A 19,399-nucleotide genomic window follows, 5' to 3' on the forward strand; every position below is an offset into this window, starting at 1 on the left:
GTCTCTCACGTGACATCACTCTGACACTCATTCTTCTCCCTCTGCCCCATTTGAGGACCCTCATGACTACATTGGGGCACCCAGATAATTTCTTTATTTCAAGGTCAGCTAATTAGCAGCCCTCGTTCCATCTGCACCCTTAATTCCTCCTTGCATGTAACGGAGCATACAGAGATTCTGGGGATCAGGAATCTCTTTGGGGGCCATTATTCTGCTTGCCCACTGCCTCAGAATGTCATGAACATTGACAGCGACAGTCTGTGTAGCCTGGGCCTGTGCTGACTTGTGATAAGAGTTAAGCAAATTACAGCTGCTTTGCCATTATTTTTGTTATTATTATTATTATGTGGTCACTTTTTCCCCCATTCTCTTCTTTGCTCTGCGAAAGGGAAACAGTGAGGACCTGAGGGGGGCCCTCTGTGAGGACCAGCAGGTGTGCTGGGGGATGAAAACTCAAGGGCTCCTGAGTGCCTTGTCTCTGGCTTCCTGGCTCACCCCACCCCCGCCCCCGCCCCCTGCTCAGCACTTTCCCACAGGAGCTGCCCTGCTCCTCAGGTCCTCGTGTGCAGGAGCCCAGGGACCATCTCTGCTCCTAGACACTGAGCACATCCGAGAGGAGGAGAAGCCCAGCTCTGTGTGTCGCCCCAGCCCTGCTGAGCTCCATCCATGGGTCCTGGTTGGGGAGGTGCTCCTGGACGTGCAGAGCATTTGGAGGACACACGTCTCTGGGAAGCTTGTAGTTTCCTTGGGCTTTTCTTGAGCAGGTGGGGCTCTTCCCTCTTCCAGTTGAGTGGTTCTGAGTTTTTAAGAGGGTGATGGCATTTGGAAAGGGCCCTGTGCAAGAGGATTCCCCCAACAAAAAGAGGTTGTGTAGGTTGTGTCACTGGATGTGGGCTGTAGAAGGAGGTCACCTGAGAGCACTTCTCTTGCACAGAGATGCCATGCACAGAGAGGTTCCCAAACGGGGAGGACAGGGCTCACAAAATCTCTATAGGTTCCTACAACTTGGAAGCAAAAACAAACAAAACCCCAAAGGATGCTTAATATTACTAATCATGCACATCAAACCAGAATGAGATATTGCCTCATACCTGTTAGGGTAGCTGTTATCAAAAACAAGACAAAACAAAACAAAACCGAAAGATAAGTGTTGGCAAGGATGTGGAGAAATTGGAACCCTTGCACATTGTTGGTGGGAAGGCAAAATGGTGCAACTGTTACGAAAAACAGAATGGAAGTTCCTAAAAACATTAAAAATAGAAATGCCATTTGATATAGCAATCCCACTTCTGGGTATATATCCAAAAGAATTGAAATCAAGATCTCAGAGAGCTATCTGCACTCTCATGATCATTACAGCGCTGTTGAAGTTCAAGTCAATCCAAGTTGTGGAAACAACCTAAGTGTCCCCTGATGGATGAATGGATAAAAGATGTGTGTGTGTGTGTGTGTGTGTGTGTGTGTGTGTGTGTGTGTATGCACACATGTGCATGTGTGTGATAGAGTATTATTAAACCTTAAAAAAGAAGGAAATCCAGCCATATGTGACACCATGGAGGTACCTGGAGGATATGCTGAGTGAAACAAGCTGGACACAGGAGGACAAATACTACATAATCTCACTTATATGAGGAATCTAAATAGTCAAGCTCATAGAAACCAAGAATAGAAGGGTAGTTGCCAGGGGTGAGGGGAGGGAGAAGTGAGGAGTCACTGTTTAGTGGATATAAGTGTTAGTTACATAAGACAAATAAGTTCTAGAGATTTGCTGTAGAACATCGTGCCTATAGTTAACAATACTGCACTGTGCAGTTAAAATTTTGTTAAGGATAGGTCTCATGCCATAATATTTAAATGTTCTTACTGCAATAATTAACAAAAGGAAGGGAGGGAGGGAGGGAGGGAGGGAAGGAAGGAGGGAAGGAAGGAAGGAAGGAAGGAAGGAAGGAAGGAAGGAAGGAAGGAAGGAAAAGGGGAGGGGAGGGGAGGAGAGGAGGGGAGGGGAGGGGAGCCAGGAAGCCTTAGAAGGGCATCCGTGACAGACTGCAACAGTACAAGTCAAGTGAAAGCTTCTGTGACCTTTATTTCCCTTCCTTCCGCACAACTCGCCCCCATTCCTACATGTGGTGCAAGCAGTTGAGTGAATGGGGTAGAGACTGAACAAGAAGGATGGAGAAACCCAAGATGTCTTCTTTCCCACTGTGGCCTCCGGCCACTGGGAAGGGAGCCACTTAGATCAGATGAGAGCGAAGATTTTCTATTAGATTCCTCCACACTTTTACTACATTTAAGAACGGTGAAAACCTGGAAAAAAAAAACCCAGAAAATATATGTGAACTGCTCAATATATCATGGACAGAGAAAGGAGAGTAGGCAGTAGAAAGGAGAAAAAGATCAAGCAAAGCTGTTTGTGTTTATAAACCACCAGATGAGGCTAGTCCGAGGAGCTGGTTACAATCATCGTGCCCTTCAGGGTCATACCCAGGGTGCATCTTTCTCTCATTCAATTATCGCCACAACACTGTGAGGGGAACGGTGGTTTTACTGTTTCACATTTGACATAACAGGCTGCCGCTTACGTGACATGTCAAGGTCACACATCTGGCGAGGAGCTGACATTTGCTCTCTGGGTCTGGCGCCACATCTCGGCATGAACCACAGATATAATACCGGAGGGGGTAAGCCCGCGGTGTCACGTGACAGCCGACTTCCCTTTTCTGACCTCCATGGCCCCCTTTCTTTGTCATTTCCCAGCGTTCAGAGGGGATGGAGGAGAGGGTCTCCGGGAAGTATGCTGAGCTTGTCATAAGAAAGAGAGGAACCAGGAGGTCTTCTCTGCCCTCTGCCATGTGCTGGCTGGCCTGTCTGCCAGGTGACTGTGAATGGGCAGGTTCCTCGGAGGCACACTGTGGTGACATCAGGGAGCTTCTGGGGGAACCATGGTTATAGGTGGACGTGTCAGCCCCTGTTGTGGGAGAGGCATTGTGTGGAACAGAGGCAGGGTTGCTGCTCTGGGCACTGGGGGACCTGTGGGTCCTCCTCCCTGTCCCGCACCAGCTGGCCAGGTGCCTGTGGGCAAGCTGAATCTCAGTGTCTCCATCCAGAGCTGGAAATCCTAATATCTGCTCTGTCTACCTCCCAGAAGTGATTGTCTGAGAAAATCTTCTGTGAGCTCTGTGGCAGAGTCACAGCCTAGGATGGAAGGTGGGTCAGTATCTGAGGTGGACATTGTCCTGGTTTGTCTACCACCTATCCAGACACGTTTTTATTTGGGAAAATCCGTGCATCGAGAGAATCTTGGTGAGAGGCAGGAACCAACCTGTCACTGTGGGAGGCAGAGAGTGCCACTGTGGAATCTCCTCTCCTGAAATCCACCCTCATCGTACACACACACACACACACACACACACACACACACACACACAGCTTCTTTTTTTTTAACTTCTTTTTTTAACATTTATTCAATTTTGAGAGACAGGGCGTGAGTGGGGGAGGGGTAGAGAGAGAGGGAGACACAGAAGCTGAAGCAGGCTCCATGCTCTGAGCTCTCAGCACAGAGCCCAACACGGGGCTCGAACCCACAGGCTGCGAGATCATGACCTGAGCCGAAGTTGGACGCTCACCCGACTGAGCCACCCAGGCACCCCCCACACACAGCTTCTATTGGGGGTTCCTGGGGGATGCTGCTGGAGTTGCAAACATGGACAGAGTGGTGACGTAGGAGTATTGGAATCAGTCACCGGGGCCGGGCAGCTGAGGAGAGCCCCCAGCATCACTTGTCGTCTGTGGGTGCTGGGGTGACGGATGGGTGCTCCATCAGCATGGTCCCAATCAGCTTTTCACTTGGGTGGACTTGCAGGAACTCATGGCTGCCAGGCCCCTAGTGATTTGAGCCAAGTTCTCGAGGATTCATATTAGTTCTTCTGATCTCCTCCAGCACATTCCTTTCCTGTGTAAGATACGCTAATCAGAGCTGGCTTTTATTATCTGCATCAAAGGACCCGAAGGGTACAGCTCCCGTCCACAGAACTTCAGGGACAGTCACACTCTGACTACCGTCCCCACCCCCAAATCCCTCCCGAAGAGTTCCCAGGGTCCCCTGGGACTGTGGTCCGGGACCCAGTCTGCCCTGCCACTTCTCCTCCCTGCATCCTCGAAGACTCTGCTGCTTGCATGGGGACGTCTGGTGTCTGTCCCTGTACAGCACACACACAGCCTCCTGGTCCTCTGTGGACTTCTCTTTCTGCATCACACACTGGCAGAGGCCTCCAGCACAGAGGCTATGAGGTCAAGCTCAGGTTTCAACAGGCCTGACTGGGAATCCCAGTTCTGCCACCTACTAACTCACATGGGTGAGCTTGTTAACCGCCCTGGGCCTCAGTTTCCTCATCCTCCCCTATTTCTCCCCACCCCAAGACCTCGCTGTCCCCATGCTGCCCCCCGATTTACCTCACCACGAGACTTGCAGTCCCACTGAAGGCAGGTATGTTCCCGAGCCCATTTTCAGCTGACTGCTGGCTTGGGGCGTAACAACTTATTTATCACAGGGCTTCTTCATAGACGGATTTATTTCCTGAGCTCACAATCCAGGGTCAGATGCTTGTGAGAGACTTTGGAACAGGCAAACCCACAATCAAAAATAGAGGACAACCAAAGGCGGGGTTTCAACGTGGGGTGGGGAGTGCGCGGAGAGCAAGGAAAGAAAAAACTTAAATACCTTTTTGAGTGGCTGTGAGGTGCACGGGGCGAGTTCACCTCCCATCCCTCACTGAATCTTCATAGCCCCCCTACAAGTAATTGCCACACTTTCATGGGGAAGAAATAGATCCAGAGAAGCCGCAGAAACCACAGAACAAGCAGATGCCATAGCCAGGAATCAAAACCAGGTCTGTCTGCCTCCAAAACTCATGAGGACCTTTTGATCACAACTTATTTAAGTTTCTAGAGAAGAATTTTACATGGTTTGGAAAAATCCATTATAAGGAGGAAGAATTTGTCACTTCGTTTCTTCCTCTCCTCCCTCAGAAACCCATTCCCTTTGAAACCAATGTCCATTTTTAATTTCCCTGTTCTCTTCCTCCTTCTTGCCCTTTGCTTTCTCTTTTCACCCTTACTGCTGTCTAAGGTTATCAAATATCCTGAGTTGAATATCACACTGAATCCAGTAGCCCAGTAGGCATTTTTCTGGGCAAGAGGCTGGTGTCAGCTGTGGGCATGAAGCCAAGGCTGGCTGATGGGGTAAGCAGGATGGGGATAGGCTGGGGACATAGCACAGGATGTGTGCCCTCTGCTTCTCGCTGTAGGACTGGCATGCTGGAGAGACACAGGTGGAACTTCCCTCTCTGGTTGCCTGGTTCCTCTGACACTCCCTGAGCTGGGGACTGCCGGTTACATGGAGGCTCCAACAGGATCATGAATGGAGGGATGCCCGCCTGATAGTGTGCCAGCCATCAGGAAGCCTAGTGCTGTTCTTGGGCTGAAGTTATCCTGGTTCGGGCTGTGGGCAGTCGGGATGGGAAGTCTGGCACTGATTTGGTGCCCTGAGATTTCACCAATAGGCAAGAGATGCTACTCTCTAGTGTAGGAGGAAAGAAAAGTAACTAGGTTATTGATTCATTTATTTAACAAGTACTTATTGAGGACATAGTCCATACTAGATCCCTTTTTTTAGGTGCTGGAGAGTGAGTGAACATGGCAGGTACATTCATGACCTCAAGAAACTTCACTTCCAGTGGAAGAGAGAGACAATAAACAAGCCTCAGCTTCTGAGTGGGAAGAGGGTGGAGATAAAGGGTGCCGCCATTCAGATCTAAGACCTAAATCTCACTTCTCGCAGCTTCTTTAACCTGCTTCCTACCTGAGTGTTAATTTTCACCAATTGCAGACTGCCAGAAGCATCAAAAATTTGTGATGCAGATGATCAAAGATTTGGGACTTAAGCAAAACAAACACCTCTTCTCTCGCATTTCAAAAGTTGATGATACTGCTGTTCCCTTTGGGTTAACACCCATACAGCTCTGTGTCTTCAAAGAACATCCATAAGACCATACCCTGGGTGGATGGATGATCTGTGGGCAAGTTTTAGGTAGTGACTTCTAGGTCAAGGTGTTCAAGGGCAGGCATTTTTCTTCCTTTTCCTCTCCTTTCTCTGTTTTTGAAATTGAAAATCATCTATGACCCACAGAGCATCCTGATGTGCGTGGGACTGTCCAGGGAGCACTGGGCATCGTGTGGGGCCTTGACATTCTTATTCAGAGAGTTAGCATTCTTCCATGAATGGGCTGGGTCCCAGTGGTAAACCTGCTGCGTTGCCTTCAGTCACGACCTGCACTGTTAAGAGCAGCGGCTTTAGGGCTAGAATTTATTCCAAAGTCTAGTTCTTCCATTTCCTAGCTATGTGAGCTTGGCTAAGGGAGGATTGTTGAGGAGAGAGTAGAGTCTAAAGTTTGAATCCTGGCTCTGACCCTCACTTTCCACGCAACCTTATGCAAGTAGCTTATCCTTGGGGCTTTGGTTACTACATCTGAAAAATGTAAGTAAATATTCCTACTTCGCAGAGGTGTTTCAAAGATTAAATGAAAAGACACATTTCAAGCGCAAAATCTGTGTATATTAGGTGGTCAAAAATGTAATTTTATTTTAACCTTTCCTTTGGAATGAAATAAAACCTTCTGGGATAACTCCACCCCCATCTCATAAATGGCACTGCCATTTACCCAAATGCCCAGGATAGGAGCTACCCTTGATTCATTTTTAAAATAGCACTCCACCTTTTTCTGACACACAATTCAATAGCAAGTTCCTTGGCTTGGCTCCTGAATGTCTCTTGAATCTGATTTCTCCCACCATCTCCACTGCTATTGTATTAGTTGTAGCCACAGTCATCTCTCCCTTAGTGCTTTAAAAACACATCCTCCAAATTCTTTGATGCTTCCCCATTGAGAGGTGGTGGTGATGTTCCCTCCCCTTGAACTTGGATGGGCCTAGGACTATGGTGACCAATAGAGTATTGCAGAAGTGATGCTACATGACTTCTCAGGATGGATCATACGAGTCTTCTGTTTGGTCCTGTTGGGATTCTCCCTTCAGATGCTCCCTCTTGACTGAGCTGCCATGCTGTGAGGAAGCCCAAGAGAGGCACATGTAGGTGGCCCAGTTGACAATTCTGGCTAAGTCCCACTTTCATAGTTGCTAGTCTTTGAAATCATCCACACTCATCTGACTTTCCTGCTGAGGAGCCAGACCTCACAGAGCAGAAGTAAGCTTTCTTTACTGTACCCTTTCTGAATTCTTGATCCAGAGAATCCATGAGTATAATAAAATGGTTATTGTTTTAATGCTACTTAAATTTGGTCTGTTATCCAGCAATAGATAATAGATCAGAGCTATCCCCTTGACAACTACAGTGGCCTCCCAACTTGTTTTCTTGCTCCCACTAAAAGCAGCCACAGGCATGTTTTGGAAACATAGATAAGATACTATCATTCTGCGATGTAAAAACCTTCCAAACTTCTTATTTTGGTCTATTAGGCCCCACATGACCTGGCTTCTGCTCTTAGGTGCACACTAGACATGGGACACTGTCATGTTGTCACATGGAAACCAGGGGCTGGCCAAAGAATATAACACAGGACACAAAAAGCACCTCTTACAGCTCAGTTCCAGAGTCCCCACTTCAAGAGCTAAGGCAGCATCTTTTGTCTTATGTGAGTGTTCGACCCTGGGCCATAACCCCAAGCCCTCTGTGGGTGGTTATTACCTTTCCTGTACTTTTTTAGTTCTGACTTCTGTCTTGATTTCTGACACCATGGCATTTCTCCTTCTTTCAAGTACAGCTCTTGAATTTTCTACATATTTGTAGTTTGATGGGGGAATTGCATCAATTCAAGAGACCATGTTGCAAGAAATCTTAAAGCTCTCATTATTTGTACACAACATGATCATATACTTAAGAAATGGACTGGAAAGTAGTTGGAAGTCAGAGCATTTTGGCAAGGTGGTCAGATATAAGATCTGCATACCCAATCAAATTTTTAGTAAAAATGGTGGGTTAAGCACACTCATCTAACTTGTACTGTCCTGAAATGCCACTAAAACTACCAGTAAAGAGTTCCTTTTTTGCCATAAATCTGCAAGGATTACAGTGAGAGTGGAGACAACATCACTTTGGAAGTTAGAAAGCAGATGGGAAAATGATAGCTTTTGTAACTAACATAACAAAGAAAAGTCCTAAGAACCAATCATTTACACTGCAGCATCCTCAAAGACTCAGGGATCAGTGGCACTGGAAACTTTTGAGACTGGAGGTAGAAGGGGGAATAAAGAGGGTTGGTGGAAAGCTGTTTAAAAAGCAGTTGGAATGACAGTTTTTGCTTAATGCGTACAGAATTTCTGTGATGAAAATTCTTGGAAATAGGTAGTGGCAGTTGTTGCACAACATTGTAAATATAAATAATGCCATTGAATTGTACACTTAAAAATGGTTAATATGGCAAATTTTATGTTATATATGTTTTACCACAATAATAAAAGAGGTAGTCAGACCTTTACAGCCCCTCCCTTTCTTCTTGCTGCCGGGTAGGAAGTTCTCCCATCCTGGCCAAAGTACAGGCTTTGGCTGTACTCCCATCCTGGCTTATTTTATGGACAGGATTTCCTGTCCATAAAAGTACAGGCTTTCTCCCATCCTGGCTTATTTTATAGACAGGTGAAAGAGAGGGTCCAGACACAGTTGAAGTCAGGGGTACATACTGAAAATAGGGGGACAAAAATAACTGAGCACAAACCAAATGCTAAGACTCCCAACCTTCTCTCCTACACCTTGCCCTGCTTGAATCCCCAAACACAGCCTTCAACTGCATAGCAGGAGATTGGAAAACTCTTCTCTGTGAAATTTGAGTAGCTCCAGAAGAAGCTGACATTGAAGGACTGATGTTGAGGTTCCCTAGCAAATGGTTCAGCCATATCATTTGACAGTGTTGTTCACAACCAGCAAGTTCCACCAATGGGCTCAGAGCTTCCAGTCAGTGCTTTAGGCCCCTACTCTTTTTAAAAAAAAATTTTTTTTTTCAACGTTTATTTATTTTTGGGACAGAGAGAGACAGAGCATGAACGGGGGAGGGGCAGAGAGAGAGGGAGACACAGAATCAGAAACAGGCTCCAGGCTCTGAGCCATCAGCCCAGAGCCTGACGCGGGGCTCGAACTCACGGACCGCGAGATCGTGACCTGGCTGAAGTCGGACGATTAACCGACTGCGCCACCTAGGCGCCCCGTAGGCCCCTACTCTTAAATATGACCACCAGAGATCTGAGAAAAGATTCTGATATGAAAGACTGAAACTCCAGTAAGCTTATAGGGAGGCAACAGGGAGAAAATAGAAATTTTGAAGGGAGAAGAAAATGTCAATGAAAAAGGCTATCATAAATATCCTTAGTGACATAACAGATGACATTGCATCTATGAAACAAGAACATAATGCTCTCTGAGGAAAGAATATTGAAAGAACAAAATATGCTGTTATAAATGAAAATCATGGTAGCAGAAATGAAAAACTCAATGGAAGGGTTAGAAGATAAAGCTGAGCAGATCTCTCAGCTAGTATAACAAAAAGACAGAAAAATGCAAAGTAGAAGAGAAAAATTATATAAATCTACATGTAAATCAACCTAGGATATTCAATATCCAAATAATAGGAGTCAGAAGGATGAAACAAAGAAAATGGACACGAGAAAATAATTGGTGAAATAATTCAAGAAAATTTCTCATTACTTAAGAAAATGAAAATAAACCATTACTAAAAGCTTTTCATCATGAAATTTTAGAGTACTATGGTATTAGTTTCCTATCACTCTGTAGTTAATTACCATGCACATAAGTATCTCAAGTCAATGTACACTTATGTCACAGTCTCCAGGGGTCAGGACATGGGTTAGACGGGTCCTCTGCTTAGGGGCTCCCAAGGCTGCAGTCTATGCCACATTCCAGTCTGGAACTTGGAGTTCTCTTCCAAGCTCATGTGGTTGTTGACAGAAGTCAGTTCTTTGTGATCATAGGACTGAGGTCCCTGCTTCCCTTCTGGCTGCCAGCTAGAGGTCACCCTCAGCTCCTGGAGATCCCTCAGTTCCTTGCCACACTGCCCTTTCACAAGCCCTCTCACAATATGGCAACTTACTTCTTCAGAGCCTATGGGAAAATCTCCCATTCCAGTCTAAGACAGAACCTTCTATGTATATAATACAATCACGAGTGATTAGCCCATCACCTTTGTCATAGAATGTCATCTAATCAAGGAAGTTACCATTCCATAATCTATTGGCTAGAAGTAAATCACAGGTTCTACTCACATTCAGATTCTATAAGGGTGTAAATCACTGGGTGGTCATCTTAGAATTCTGCCTACCACAACTGTTGATCAAACAAAGCTCTTAACATACCCTCAAAATACAAAAATGCTAATTCAAAGGGATACATGCACCTCAATGTTTATGGCAGCATTATTAACCAAGATATGGAAGCAGCCCAAGTGTCTATTGATAGATGAATAGATTAGGAAGATGTGGTATATATACAAAATGGAATATTATTCAGCTATAAAAAGAATGCAATCCTGCCATTGGCAACAACGTGGATGGAGCTAGAGTGTATAATCCTAAGCAAAATAAGTCAGAGAAAGACAAATACCATATGATTTCACTCATATGTAGAATTTAAGAAACAAAACAAATGAGCAAAGAAAGATAAGAAAAGAAAAGAGAGAGAGAGAGAGAAACCAAGAAACAGACTCCTAACTATAGAGAACACACTGCTGGTTACCAGAGGGGAGGTGGTTGGATGGGGGAAATAGGTGATGGGGGTTAAGAAGGGCACTTGTTATGAGCACTGGGTGATGTATGGAAGTGTTGAATCACTATATTGTACACCTGAAATTAATATAACACTGTGTTCTAACTACACTGAAAAACAAACAAACCAAGAAAAAAAACCAAAAGAAGCTCTTATAAATAAATAGGTTCACACAAACAATAGGAAGCAGAGTGATTCAGCCTTCTGAATAGCGGTATTGGAGCTATTGCTGTCATAATTCTGAAGTGAAATGATTTCTTTCCTACAGTTCTATACCCAGTCAAGCTATCCATTGAATGTGAAAGTAGGATACAGATATTATTGGAAATAAAAGGTCTCAAATATTTGTCTCTTGCACACTTTTTCTTAGGAAACTATTGGAGACTATATAAATCAAGGGAGTAGCTAAAAAAGGGAAGATATCTGATCCAAGAAACAGGAAATAAGGAGAATCTCTAGCATAGTGGTGAAGGGACATCCTCCAAAGAGTAATCTGGCCACATTAGTGCAGGACAGAAGGCTCGGGAAGGGGAAATTCATCATGATGAAATTGATACAGTAGCTGAGGTGGGGGAATGTGATGAAACATAAATTAGACAACTGGCAGGGAGTTTTCAGTTGAGCTTGGGATAAGAACACACAAAAAAATAATCAAACAGAATAAAATATAATTGTTAACTCCAGGGATATAACAAAATTATTCAGGAAAGGGAATAGAGCTACATGGCTTAGCTCTGCCTAGCTATAGGTTCATTACAGTGTAAATACTGAACATTAACAGTGTGATGATATAATTATATAGTTTTGAAAGGATGGTGTTATGGGTTGAATTGTATTCCTCTGAAATATGTTGAAGTCCTAACTCCTACTATGCGTGAATGTGACCTTTTTTAGACATAATGTCTCGCAGTGATCAAATTAAGAGGAGGTCATTAGGGTGGGCTCTAATCTGATATGACTGGTGTATTTATAAAAAGGGCAAATCTGGACATAGAGACAAACACACAGTGAGAATGCCACATGAAGATTGCAATTTTACGTCCACAAGCCAAGGAATGCCAAAGACGGGTGGTAGACCACCAGAATCTAAGAGAGAGGCATGAGACAAATTCTTCCTCACTGCCCTCAGAAAGAACCACCCCGATGATGTCCTGATTTTGGACTTCTAGCCCCGAGACCCACAAGACAATAAATTTCTCTTGGTTAAGCCACCTAGTTGGTTGTTCTTTGTTACAGCAGCCCTAGTAAACTAATGTGGATGGGGAGTATGTGCATGTTGGCCAGGGGAAGGTTAGGGGGAAGTTAACATATAATTTCTACAAATAATATCAAGAAATAGCAGTAGAAACATGGTATTTAGAGATCGCAAGGTAAATACGAAAAGAATCATCTAAAAAAAATGAAAAGTTGTCTGTGGCAATGGGTTAAAGAGGTAGGGGAGAAGGAAGACTGAAGCTTCATGTTTATTTTAAGAAAAAGTCTTTGAACCAGATGACTGTTCAAAGACTTTTATGTTTATCAATATAGATTGATAGATTAATACAATAGCTTGATAGATTGATAAAAGTAAAAGCAAAAAAAAAAATCCTCATATATGAGTAATCATTAACCAGAATATATAATACAGAAAAAAAGTCCCATTCACTAGGGAAATAAAACTTCTATAATGGTACCCAGGAAAAAAAATTTTTTTTTGAGAAAGAGAGAGAGACAGAGTGTGAACAGGGGAGGTGCAGAGAGAGAAGGAGACACAGAATCTGAAGCAGGCTACAGGCTCTGAGCTGTCAGCACAGAGCTTGATGTGGGGTTCAAACTCACGAACCATGAGATCAACTGACTGAGCCACCCAAGTGCCCCAATACTGAGAATAATCTTAAACAGGATATATGCCAGACCTTTATGGAGACAATTCTAAAATTTTATTGGGGGACAAAGGTAAGTAAAAACTGGACCCTGTCTCAACCAGTGCATGTGAAGGCAGTGGCAGATAAACTTGATAGTGCAGTGTGCAAGGAGCTATTTGACCAGGATGGGGAAGGAATGTCCCCTGTGCCTGGGGAAGTCAGAGAAGGTTCTGCAGATGATGTGGACTTTGAATGAAAACCATGAAGGATGGAGTTCTCTGGAAGATGGGAAGACAGTCTAGGTAGAGAGCAGAGCCTGAACCAATGGACATGTGTTTGAGGAATAGAGTATTTGACATGAGGGAGGAAAGTGGGCATGATGGAGGACGGGGGGGAGATGAACCTGAACAGTGAAGCAGCAATTGGTCATTAAAAAGCCGCGTACACACAATGGGAGTGTTTGCTCTATTTTATAGGAATGGGAGCCTTTAAGGTTTTGAGGTAGCAGGGTGAGAAAGAAGGTGAGGTTTGGGGCGCCTGGGTGGCTCAGTTGGTTGGGCTTCCGACTTCGGCTCAGGTCATGATCTCATGGTGTGTGAGTTCGAGCCCCGTGTCGGGCTCTGTGCTGACAGCTCAGGGCCTGGAGCCTGCTTCGGATTCTGTGTCTCCCTCTCTCTCTGACCCTCCCCCATTCATGCCCTGTCCCTCTCTGTCTCAAAAATAACTAAACACTAAAAAAAAGAAAAAAGAAGGTGAGGTTTGTCTCGTGGAACAAGCATGTGGATGACTTGCCAATGTAAGAGGTCACTGTGGACAGACAGCCCTTGTTACTGGCTTGACTCCTTCAGGCAGGTTCTCTAAGGATACTTCTCAGCAGCCAGCCCCAGACCTCAGTGAGTATTGATTCAGGGGCATTATTGTGTGGTGTTATCAACCCACCTGAGGAGGTAAACTCCATGGCCATGGCCAGCACTTCCAAGGGAAGAGGTCTGTCCTAGGCCCAGTGGTGTGGGAGAAGACCACTCCATCACACAGAACTCCTGCCTCCCACTGCTTCTCCTTCACGTCATCAAGAGGGCGGAAACACCATGCCGAGACTCTGCAGTACCTACAGAGGAATGGATAGGAGCTGTGGGTTCTTCTTCTGAGGAGCCCTGAAAGTGCCTGCTATCAGCCTTAGTACAAGGCTCCAGGGGTGCCTGGGTGGCTCAGTCAGTTAGGTGTCTGACTTCAGCTCAGGTCATGGTCTCATAGTTCACAAGTTCGAGCCCCATGTTGGGCTCTGTGCTGACAGCTCAGAGCCTGGAGCCTGCTTCGGATTCTGTGTCTCCCGCTCTCTCTGCCCCTCCCTTGCTTGTGCTATCTCTCTCTCACAAAGAAATAAACATTAAAAAAAATGTGACAGATTATAAAAGAAAAAAATGGCGACTCTTCTTAACTCCAAGAGCTTAACAATAGGGCTTTTGAGCCAATGTTGGCATAATGTCCCTCTGTAGATGACCTTGCTTTCGACTAGAAGCAGATGGTCATGGGTGTTTTCTGGCTGAGCACAGCTCAGCATCTCTGCGGCAGTGTCACACTGAGAGAGGATGAGTGGTGGTGAAGAAAGTGGCACAAAGACCTGCTTCTGTGACTCTCTGGCAATTCCTTACCTGGGCTGGCTTTCCAGGCCCTGTGTCAGTGGACCTGGCCTATTTATGTCACTCTCCACCTCATTCACCACCTCCAGTCTCTAATCCTGCTTCCTTTCCTATGGTTCTCTAAACATCTTGGATTGGTCTAACCTCAGGGCCCGTACTGAAGTTTATTCCATTTTCTAGAATGTTCTTTCCCAGTTCTTCACATGGCAGGCTTCTACTCATTCTTTCAGGAGGATATTATCATGTAGCATTAACAGCGAGAACTGTAGAGCCAGTCAGCCTCGGTTCAAATCTAAGCTCTGCCACCTTGAGCATGGTAATGGCTCCACGTGCCTGAGTGCCTGAATTGTTGTGGGGATTAAATGAGTCAGTGTCTGTCAAGTCTCAGGATAATGCCCATCCCATGTAAGTTCTTGTAAGAGTTAGCTATTACTATTAGTCAATAACATGTTACCTTCACTTACCCCTGCCATTCTGTCCTCTTATCCACTATGCAAGAAAGTGTGATTATTTTATTTTCTTATTTCTTATTTTCCTCTCTGCTTCTAGAATACAAGAACCATGAGGACAGGGACCCTGCCTGTCTTGTTTACTGCTGCATGACCCATGGCTAGAGCAGTGTCAGGCACATAGCACGTGCTCAAGAAGTAGGTGTTGAATGAAGTAATACAGTTAATGAACATCTGTGAGGCAATAATTATTTCTTGGAGGTTGTAAGTGGGTAAAGTGCTTCTGAGCTTATGTGTGGTATAACGTGGTTTTTTTCATTAAAATTATTCCCCTTTGCCTCCTTGTTCAGACACTTTACTAAAATTACTGCTTCAGTCCTTAGAACAGTGAATATGATGATTTTATTTTTATTTACCTTTATTTATTTTTTAAGTTATTTTACTGAGAGAGAGAGAGAGAGAGAGAGAGAGAGAGAGAGACAAAGAGAGAAAGAGAATCCCAAGCAGGCTCCATGCTGTCAGCACAGAGCCCAACTCAAGACTCGAACACAGGGCTCGAACTCATGAATGTGAGATCATGATCTGAGCGAAAATCGAGTCAGATGCTTAACCAACTGAGCTACCCAGAGACCCTGGACATGATGATTTTAAATAGCAAATTTATAAGCTGCTGCAATCTAGACAAATTATTTTCTTATAATACTTAGGGTATATCCTGGTGTTTGGGTGTTTGCCCAATGTGCCATTTTTAGCCCTGTCAAAATCACACTGTGTCTTTTCACCTCAGAGGAGAGGGAGATATGACTTCTCATAGAGCACAGAACCCAGAAGGAGCTAAGGTAGGAATACAGATGAAAAACAACACAGCAGAGCCATCAAAACTAGTAACAGACAACTTGTAGAGCTTGTTGGCTGAGGCAGCCCTTTTATTTTTGATGGAGAATAAGTTCCCAGACTCCCTTGCAGCTAAGTCTGGGCATATGACTAGGCAATGGGATGTAAGTGGAAGAGGTGAGTGCAACTACTGGGAAGGGTCCACGAAGGGACTGTTCTTCCTTTTTTGTCCTGAGAATGCAGATATGGTGGCTGGAGCTGTAGCAGCCATATTGGCTCCTGAGTAAACAGAGGCCATGCTTGCTGGAGCTATAAGAGAAAAGGAGCTTTGCTTCATGAGGATTTTGTGGAGCAGAGCTGCCATTATCCTTGGACTATTTGTCTTTCAATGCTTATTTGAGAGAGAAATATAAACTTCTGTCTTTTTAAGCCATTGTTACTTTGAATTGGCTACTACTCATCGCCAAACCTAATCTTAGCAAACACAGCATCATAATGGATAAATGCTGAACGTGCTTTTGATATGTTAAATAAAAACTGGGGGCTGTCTGCAAATAGAAGGCTGTGACACAGGAAGTGCAGACAACTGTGGGTCAAGATCAGTGTAGGAAGAATAGAAGAGGCTCAGCAGACTCCTTGGTACACAAGATAAGAAAAAATCCAGATCAGGTTAACAGATGGTTCTTTTAGTTAAATCCACTAAAACATGTCTTCAGTTATTAAGTGATAAGAAGTTAAAAATTAACACCACAGCCTTGCTAGATAGCACAGAAGTTCCTCTATTTGTTGTTTGAGTCCAGGGGAACCAAGACCCGGGGAGCATTTCCACTTAATTGGAGTATGAGTCTTGTGAAACTTGAAAACCAGCAGATGCTTCTTCTTTGTGCTGATAAATATTTCCTGGGCCATCTTTTCTCCAAAGTAGATCAGTGCAGTGTACTAGGAGGTCTGTGGATCTGGGTGACACTCTCCCACCTCCACCTGCCTCCTGTGGAGCCCCTAAGCTGCCACGGTAGCTACATTTTCCACCTCCCCACTCAATGTGATGTTGTGAAGATTTGGAGGGACCGGAACTTAGGGTCCACCCCTGGTTATCCACTGAGGACCACATCTACACCACCAGCACCCCACCTTCCCTTCTCTTGCTTTCTACCACTGTTTTCCATTTTGCTTCTTTTATAGTACTCACCAACATGTACACTTTTATGGTTTTGTTTGTTTATTGCCTGTTTCTCTCCGCATCTTCCCATAGTATGTATGTTTCTCAAGGGTGGGGACATATCTGTTTTAGTCACTAATGTGTTGCCAGTAGCCAGCAAGTATGTTTGGGTCGTGTTAGGCACTCAGTAAAACAGGTGCTGAATGAACGAATACACACTTCAACAACAGCACATTCGCCATGCTCTGCCGTTGGGTCCTTGAGCCAAGTCCCAGCTTTCTTCTGAATTGACATCTGGCTTATGGGAAGCCCATGTGGGTGCTCATCTTGCAGCCCCCTGCTCTCAAGCCCCCTGGCGTTTGTTCTTTCCCCTCCTCTCTTGCTGATTCTCATGGACGGTGTGTGTGCAGCGGGGCTTATGCTAAGCATTCTCCCAAACCATGCCTCCTCTTGGGATGAATCACAGCACCAGGAGCACAACAGTCCTTATTTTTTCTCTGCACTTTCAGTCTTTTATTATCTCTTCTTTCAGTTCCATTGCAATTGCACACCTTTTATTTAAAACATTTGCTGTTCTTGTACTCATTGGATACAGTGGGATTAACCACGTTTGCAAAACTAAGTAGAACTCTGGCAAGATTGCTGCTTGCTAACAAAGGACTCTGTGGTCCAAACTGGAAGGACCTTGCACTACAACTACTGCCATCTGCTGGTGGGAGGCCGAGCTGATGTGCTGCAGCTTTGTCTCCATGAAAGTTTGTAACTTGGACATTCATAAGTAGAGAAGTTTTCAAAATTTTTAATCTGTAATTTGCTGAATTTAATTGTACTTAAGTTAAAACCAGAGTATAATCTCTTTTTAATCTCTTTCCATAGTGTGTTAGTTCAAACATTCTCATTTATCCCTTTGTGTTGAAGCCCCAATGTCTGGGAATAAAGAATTCTACTGAATATTGTCACAATTCGCTTTGTCTCAGATTGTGCTCTGCGGGGTGTTAACAGGTGCTCCTACCTAAAAAATATCTGTGATAAAAAAAATTGGGAGCGCTGGCATACCTCACTCTGGGATAGTCACAATGTGTATTACCATTTAAAAGGCTCTGGGTAACCAATGAGTATTATCACTTAAAAAGTCTTTTTTTAAAAAAGAAAACCTAGTGTTTTTCAAACTTCCTTGACCATAGAACTCTTTCCTCATGTAACAGCCTGTGTTCCAACATTTTTGGGGACATGTTGAGATATATATTTATCAGGTAGATTATAAACGTTTCTTGGAGTCAAGATTCAAGTACAAAAAGGAGCCAAAACCATAGTCACAGCACCTCGGACAGAACACCGCCCTTGCAAAGCTCATTTCATTCCTGGTGTGCAATACTTTAAACCAGCCCAGTTACAGAACACAATGCCTGCTAGACATTCTGGAAAGGGTCCTCATGCTGTCTAGTTCAGTGCTACTGAACACCTTTCCCCAGCAGGTAATGTGATATCTCCACAATGGTTGCAATTTGTGGAAGAGAAACATGAGGAAACTCCAGCAGCTACAGGAAGGCTTGAAGCACTTTCTTTGTTTTTTTTTTTTTTTGAGTAGGCTCATCTTGGCTTGCACATGTCTTAATCTGAGTAAAGCAAATTATTATTCACAGTGTGGGTGTGGCAGCCTAGGAGGACAATGATAGAAGTTCCAGTTTCACATTTTTCTTTATTTGGTTATACATCCTGTGCATCAAAGTGATATAGGATGCTCCCAAGTCCTTCTAAGAGCTCAAGCTAAGAGACCCTATGTTTGGAGCTCCCCTTAAATACTAATCATCACATCAGAATTCCAGAGATTATGTGCCTATGTGTCTATGTATGTGAGAGGGCATGGGGTGAGTTAGAAAGCATGAAAAATGTCCTGGGTTTTAGGAACTTAAAATTAAAGGGATGAAAGTTTGAAAACTTTTGTGGGAATGCTGATATTATTGGGCATTTGCATTCTTACCCTTGGCAACTGGTTATGTGAGGTCAGAGTTTGCAACTATCAGCCTCTAACTACTCTGTAAGAACCACAGGGAGTCAGCTCCCCACAAATACTGGCTGTGGATGCTCTGTAACTGAATTATTCCTCATGCCCTTAGAGTGTCCCTTAAATCCATGTAAATGGTAGGGTGTTCGTGCTGGCAATATTTCGATAGCCAACAGGCCACAGATGGACCAACCTAACAGTTTATTTCACTCGATGATCAACTCCAATTTTCTAAGCACATTTTTAAAATTATTATTTTTTTAATTCAAGTGTAGTTGACCTAAACACATTTTTTTTTTTTTAAGTTTCTGACTTTCAAGTCAACTGATGGAGTGGATGAATCTAGAGGAATGACCTTTGTATGTGTTTAATTCCACAGACAATACTTCTGGAAATCGATTGATAATTTCCTGTCCTTGGGTTGTTCCATGGGCATAAATATCTTAGATATGCATTCCCAAGGGTGTGGTCCAGTTCCTTCTCAAGAGGCTGTTTTGTTGCTATTATAGTAATCAGCAGCAGCAGCATTACCAATGCTTACATTTGTAAAGCTGTGTTCATGAGGAATCTTGGTGGCACCAAGGGCAACCCAGTTCAAGCTCGCTTAACACAATGAGGCTTTATT

This window comes from Acinonyx jubatus, chromosome B3, assembly GCF_027475565.1.
Source record: "Acinonyx jubatus isolate Ajub_Pintada_27869175 chromosome B3, VMU_Ajub_asm_v1.0, whole genome shotgun sequence".
Lineage (NCBI taxonomy): Eukaryota > Metazoa > Chordata > Mammalia > Carnivora > Felidae > Acinonyx > Acinonyx jubatus.